The 7,500-nt window shown below is 44.0% G+C and overlaps 1 long non-coding RNA gene across 2 annotated transcripts in view; it reads right to left on the reverse strand.

Moving 5' to 3' along the window:
* Positions 1-6,263: 6,263 nt before the first annotated feature.
* The window catches only part of LOC121713499, a 1,854-nt gene continuing 617 nt past the window's right edge, over positions 6,264-7,500 (reverse strand). Inside the window, exons 1-2 of one of the 2 annotated variants that reach the window (XR_006032835.1) lie at positions 6,673-7,500; positions 6,264-6,592 (exon numbers count right to left, since the gene is read on the reverse strand). The exon at positions 6,673-7,500 is cut by the window's right edge and continues 617 nt beyond it. This is a non-coding gene — a long non-coding RNA (uncharacterized LOC121713499). Of the gene's footprint in view, positions 6,603-6,672 lie in introns of both variants that reach the window. The other variant, XR_006032834.1, reaches the window with a different exon arrangement.

Raw genomic sequence — 7,500 nt, forward strand, 5'->3', positions numbered from 1 at the left:
CATCATGGCAAAGGCAGCTAGTAGGCTACAGCTGTTGAACAATCTCCGTAGAAACTATAGAATTTTCGTGCCGGAAAATCCCTTTCAATGCAGTAAATTGCTTAACGTTTCTCCCTAAGAAAATTTTTTAAGGTATTCTGTGCAACACCCTTAAGTAAATCCCTTACCTAAAGAGAAATTAAGCCTTAAGGGTCATACTTAAGGGAAAAAACTTAAGGTGCTTTGTGCAACCGGCCATTGGTCCCTGCACTGAGAACCACTGGTGTACGGTAAATGGTACATTTATTTATTTTTTTGCTGTACTGTACACGGCAACATTTTGGTTGAAATAATTAAGATAGACCTCATTTGGAATAAATGGACACGGAATGTAGAAGACACAATGTCAGTATTTTACCTACAGAATCAAGTAGGCCATCTTGCACCCCAACACACACTCACAAACACACTCAGAGTCAAGGGCCTTTTCAATTCACTTTGTCTGAACCAGACAGAAAGGGTCATGCTCCTACCCGTGAGAATAACATAACATAATGCAATAGAAGGCATTCTAGCCGGATCTGGCTATTTGTGGTACTGTATGCTTGTAACACAGGCTGTCTAATGTTCAAAACATTGCATTGTGCATTCACATCTTTAAAGAAATCTTGCACTTGCACAATCATTGGTTCAAAAAAACAAATTTACTGTGAAATACCATTGAAACATAACTATAGATCACCCACACACAAGCAACCAATAGTTTCACTGTGTCATTGTTCGTACAATCATTAAATATTGTAGAACAAAAAATAGGTGATACAGGTTTCATTATGGTACTACATGTACAGTAAATACATGTGTGTGTGTGTGTGCCTGTGTGTCTGTGTGTGTGTGTGTTTCTTAAATCACTCTTGAATCTGAGTGTTCAGTTCGCTCCCTCCTGCATCTTAATTGGCTGTTTGGTTTGTGACATCATAGATAATCAATAATGAATAAAGCAAATAAACACTATTCTACTGAAGATGCTCTTCAAAGACAGTTCATGGCAGAGTGTGTGTGCGTGTGTGTGTATTTGTGTGTGTGTGTTTGTATGTGCGTGTGTGTGTGTGTGTGCATGTGCGTGTGTGCGTGTGTGTGTGTGTGTGTGTGTGTGTGTGTGTGTGTGTTGGACAGCTTTGGTTTATTTTGGCAGATGTCACAGACAGAGACGTAGCACCCAGTCTGCAACAAGCTGAAAAACAACCTTTAGACCCTTTCCCACAGAACAGACTCTCTCCTTTAGAACGCACTCTCTCCTTTAGAACAGACTCTCTCCTTTAGAACGCACTCTCTCCTTTAGAACGCACTCTCTCCTGCAGAACACAGACTCTTTCCTACAAAACACACACTCTCTCCTGCAGAACACAGAGTCCTGTCCTTTGCACGTGCAGGCTCTTTCTTGGTATGTCTACAGTTCCAGTAAGTGTCCTTCAGCTTTTGTTAATCTGTGTTTATAGGTCTGTGTGTCTTCTGTTTCAGTAAGCGTCCTTCAGTTTTCACAGACAGAGCTGATTCTGAAACAGGTCTGACCCTGATCAAGCTCGGTATGTGTGTGTGTGTGTATGTGTGTGGTGTGTGTGTGTGTGTGTGTTGTCTGTGTGTGTGTGTGTGTGAGTGTGTGTGTGTGGTGTGTGTGTGTGTGTGTGTGTGGTGTGTATGTGTGTGTGTGTGTGTGTGTGTGTGTGTGTGTGTGTCTACATGTACTATGTCTACACACTGAGGCCAGTGAAGGGAATCTGCAGAAAACTCACACCTCAACATCAAAGCACACACACACACACACACACACACACACAGACACAAACACACACAGACACAAACACACACTTCCTGTTGTCTGGGTGGAGAGAGAAGACGAAGGGGAGATAGAGATAGCAGGAATGCAAAAAAAGATGGAATCTCCTGGAATGTCTGGCTAATATGCCAAGTGTAGTGCCTCTGGTGGCCGTGGTGTGTACTGCACTTGTGCTCCCTTGATAGTCCAAACTCAAAGCATGTGAAACGCATCAGATGCCTGCTGATGACAATCAGAAGCCTGATGATGTCACGCTAAATACCAGCAGGGAAACTGGATGCTGGACAGTCATCGTTTTTCATTTAGGCCTACCATTTTTTTTCTACAAAGTAGGCCTAAATGTTGATTATTCACATTACTGCAAGCAAAAGGAATGAAACGAGTAGAGGACAATGGACATGGATGAATATGATCTCTTTCCAGAAAGCCTTGCTTGTAAAAAAACATAATTAAGCTATTCGAACTGATGCATATAGTTAACATCCATAATTAAGCTATTCGAACTGATGCATATAGTTAACATCATATGGCATAGGCTAGGCCTATACAATGTTTTCCATATATAATTGTACATACATAGGCTACAGCTTTTAGGCCATTGATTTCATTAAAACATATGCTAATGATATTGATGAGGGGGTGTTTACAAGGCAGAGACCTAAAACCATCCGGCTGTGCACAAGTTGACGTTCATTTGTGATTTATAATGGGCACATCTGGAAGGGTGGCGTACTCACGTTTTTTTGTGCGTACGTTCGTTTTCTCTGAATCACACGTACAATCATTTCAGAAATGATCTAAGATCAAATGAAGAATGGTTTCTACGCAACACTTTTATAAATAAGGCCCCAGGTGCTGTGGAGTGCTGGTGATGTACAGATGGCAAGTTAAGCTAGTTAGCTAACTACTAAGCACTCAGAGGAGAGGAAAAGTAAAGGTCATGAAACCTTTATTACACACACATACATACACACACACACACACACACACACAGGCACACTAACACACATACAGTACACACACACACACACACACACACAGGCACACTAACACACATACAGTACACACACACACACACACACACACACACACACACACACACACACACAGACTAGAATACACAAGGGAAAGGAAAGAGTCACAACACTTATCAAATGGCATCAACATCAAAGCTGCAATGATATGGTGTCCCCTGGCATGTAGCTGGTGATATCCATATTTGGGCAGGGTGGTTAGCCTTGCACCGCGGGCCTTCAGGATGGATGGCCAATAGGAAGTCCAGTTGTGTCTGTGTACTTTCCATGACCAGAAACAATTCAAATGAATTTAAAGTTGATACTAGCACTAGACACCTGTGAAATCATACCACATGAAAATGTGTTGAGTACTGTTGTGTCTTCAGTTATCAGTTATTGCAACTTCATTACGTACAGTTCTCATGTACCTACTGTTTGTGTGCCCAATCCCAATCATAATCCCAATCCTAATCCCAATCCCAATCCCAATCCCAATCCCAATCCCAGTCCCAATCCCAGTCCCACACTTAATTTCAGCGCCAGCCCCAAGCCCAAGGGAAAGCCCCACGCCAGTGTCACCACCCACTCAGACAGACAGGGTGTCATTAAAACTGCAAGCGTCTCTGACCACACCAAGACTATTTTCATTTCAAGACCTGGTGGTAAACAAACCCCTCAAACAATATATAAGGATTGTGGCCAAGTCTGAAACACGGGAAGTGTGACACATTTCCACTGGCATCATCCAAACAGACGTAACAGCATCTGAAGGCATCCTCCTTAAGATCTCTACATCCTGGATGTGTTTGCTAGTGATCAACACCATTAGTGTCATGATGAGTCAGTTATTAACACCATTAGTGCCATTATGAGTCCACTGGGGTGATGTTTTTTTTTCTTTTTGTGTTTAGGGGTTGGATCTGTTGCAAAATAAGATTTTGCAATGTTTTTTTAAACACACTAACTTACTCCCACACACAGACACACACACACACATACACACACACACACATATTCAAGAACAAATGCAAGACATATACGAGGCCAAATAGAGAATGATTCACTCCGATGTTGCCCTGAAGAAGTCCAGATGGTGTTATTGAGAGCCTCGGACGAGACCTCTAACTTCTCGAACTCTAACCTGTTACTGTTTACTGCTCAAACCAGCCACAGCAAACCGTCTGCTAATAAAACAGCTCATTAAAATGACCACAAATAGTGGACACAGCTTTAAATATCTCCTGCCCCATCCTTCACATATGACCACAAATAGTGGACACAGATTTAAATACCTCCTGCCCCATCCTTCACATATAGTGGACACAGATTTAAATACCTCCTGCCCCATCCTTCACATATGACCCTGCTGCTCTGATGTCAGATTCAGTTCAACATCTCAGAGATAGAAATGTCCAGAAATGTGTGTGTGTGTGCAGTGTGTGGTGGATGTGTGTGTGTGTGCAGTGTTTGGTGGATGTGTGTGTGTGTGCAGTGTTTGATGGATGTGTGTGTGTGTGTGCAGTGTGTGGTGGATGTGTGTGTGTGTGTGCAGTGTGTGGTGGATGTGTGTGTGTGTGTGTGGTGGATGTGTGTGTGTGCAGCGTTCTCTGTAATGCGTTCTGTATTCTCTATGCTGACTAGGGGGAACAGCAGCCCACAGCCTGTGAATACGCTCTTTAACACAGGACACGGTCCAAAAGTTAGTTCTCTCCTAAAGTTGTTTAATCTTACTTCTGCTATAACCAAACATCTACTTCCTGAGAGGGACATTCACATACAAACACACACACACACACACACACACACACACACACACTATGGTACCACCAACACACCCAGTGTTATCCAACTGTGATCTGAATTTTTGTTTGAATTCTAAATTTCAATTCAAACAGAGCATGTCTACAGCACAGTATCTTCAGCTCACAGACTCCCCCTGCTGGTGTAAAGGTAGAATGCACACAACTGATATAATCATGCCAGTTTTTCTGTTGACAAATTTCTAAGAGTATTTAGAAGCACAATACTGTCCCATGTTAACAAGGTCCAGTGGTGTCCTCTGGTGTGTGTTCTCTTGCGGGTCATCTGCATCTTTATAGGCTCCATTAACTGAGTTGTTGACTGTTAACACATGCCCATTATGGGGAACACCCTGTTATGAGGAAAAACCTCAGACTTTTTGTCTGCATCTCTGAGCCAGGCCCGGGACGGGACACACCCCCGATGGCCACAGTGTGTGTGTGTGTGTCTGTGTATGTGTGTGTCTGTATGTGTGTGTGTGTGTGTATAGGCCGGGACACCCCCACCCGATGGCCTCAAGCCAGTCCTGGAGTCCAGCACTGAAGTGGACGGGGATGAAAGACAACAATACCGCCAGACAAATATCAAATCAGAACGGGCCTTAGTTTAGCTGGCTATGAACCGAGGTGACTGAACTTGTGTTTGTGTAAATAAAAACTATATATGGTTAAAACTTAAGAATTTCTTCAGAGAGCTAAGTAGCTAAGCACAAGTTTCTGGCATTAGAAAGTGAGAGTCACACAAGCTCGTCATGGGCAGATTAGAACGTCATGGGCAGATTAGAACGTGAGAGTCACACAGGCTCGTCATGGGCAGATTAGAACGTCATGGGCAGATTAGAACGTGAGAGTCACACAGGCTCGTCATGGGCAGTTTTGACCGCTACTCCTGCCTGAAGGAGAGCCGGAGGCCGAGCTGGTCTTACACCGGAAAAGGTTCTTCATCTGGAGGTGTCAGTGCAGCTTCTGTTCCAGTAAGCGTTCTTCAGAGGGGGCTGATTCTAGACTTGCTTTGACCACTTCCTTGGCACCTCAAACCCTGTTTTATGTCTGTGTAAATTCCTCATCTGACCGCAAGCTGTAATGTGTTTGTGTCTGTGGCAGGGAGAGTGGGGTGCTTTACCAGCATGTGTAAAGCTGTGTGTGTGTGTGCGCGTGTGTGTCATGCCCTGTGTGTGTGTGTGTGTGTGTCATGCCCTGTGTGTGTGTGTGTGCCTGCGTGTGTCATGCCCTGTGTGTGTGTGTGTGTGTGTGTGTGTCATTGTTGTGGTGCAAGGTAACTCACAGTGAGTGGGAGAAAGTTGGGAAGGCCACAAGAGAACAAGCACACACTCATGCACCCTAACTTACAGTAAACACACACACACCTCCACTCCAGTTCCACAGAAACAATTATAGGTCACACACACACACACACACACTCACAAGCATGTACACGCACATACCACAAACTGTCACACACAAATGCTTCTAAATGTTTGGGCTTGTGAACAAGTGTGTGCACTGAGTGAGTGAGTATGAGTGTGTTTATGTCCAAAATGGGCACAGTCATACAATGCTAAACCCACCCCACCCCTCAAACACACACACACACACACACACAGAGTGTGAAAGGACACAGGTGAGGCAGGGTCAGTGGCAGATATAGATCTTTATCAGGCGATTCACAGTCATGACACGAGACAAGGTCATAAATAAGAGACAACACACCTGACAGAGTATGCACACAGCTGCTCACACACACACACACACAGAGGCGTCCTCCGAGAGGGAGAGGAGGAGAAAGAAAGAGTGCAAGGGACCACACACACACACACACACACACTGGAGCTGTAGAGCTAAGAGAGGTGTGTGTGTGTGTGTGTGGAGGGGGGATCTGACACAGAAACTACACAACACAGAAGACTGCCCTTCCTTTCCTGACAAAAGCAGATGACCACTGCTGACTGGAGTAAGTCGTCCTGTACTCACCTGTACTCTCCTGTACTCACCTGTGCCCACCTGTACTCTCCTGTGCCCACCTGTACTCTCCTGTACCCACCTGTACTCTCCTGTGCCCACCTGTACTCTCCTGTACTCACCTGTGCCCACCTGTACTCTCCTGTGCCCACCTGTACTTTCCTTTGCTCTGAGTATGAAGTAGAAACCCGCCTACTACATCTGGAGATTAGAGCGAGTATACCCGCCTACAGTATCTGTGGAGATTAGAGGGAGTATACCTGCCTACAGTATCTGTGGAGATTACTGGACTGAGGATCTGTGGTGACTGGACTGAGGGAGGCGAGGCTGAACTAGGCTAAACTGGGCTAATCTAGGCTAAAATAGGCTAATCTAGACTAAAATAGGCTAGATTAGGCTAAACTGGGCTAATCTAGACTAAAATAGGCTAAACTGGACTAATATAGACTAAATAAGGCTAATCTAGACTAAACTGGGCTAATCTAGACTAAAAATGAGCTAATCTAGACTAAGATCTAAATCAAGAAGAGCCCAAGAACAAATGGCCAACCAAACAGATCCAGACTGATTCTGGTGTAGAGGTTCACCACAGCCACCTGTGGACCTATCTGGAACATATTCAGAACATATTCAGAACATATATGGAACATATTCAGAACATATATGGAACATATTCAGAACATATGTGGAACATATTCAGAACATATGTGGAACATATTCAGAACATATCTTAGAGCATCTGGAGTGGGTGATCTGCAGGTCTTATGCTTGATGAGCTAGGAGGTCATCATGGGCGTTGTGTTTGTGAGTTTAGTCTGTGGTCTGAGGTCAAATGAAGATATTTTACCTTATTGTGTTATAAAACATATATAAATCATTTGGAGTTGGCTTACTGACTCACATTAAGTGT

This window comes from Alosa sapidissima, chromosome 7, assembly GCF_018492685.1.
Source record: "Alosa sapidissima isolate fAloSap1 chromosome 7, fAloSap1.pri, whole genome shotgun sequence".
NCBI lineage: Eukaryota > Metazoa > Chordata > Actinopteri > Clupeiformes > Clupeidae > Alosa > Alosa sapidissima.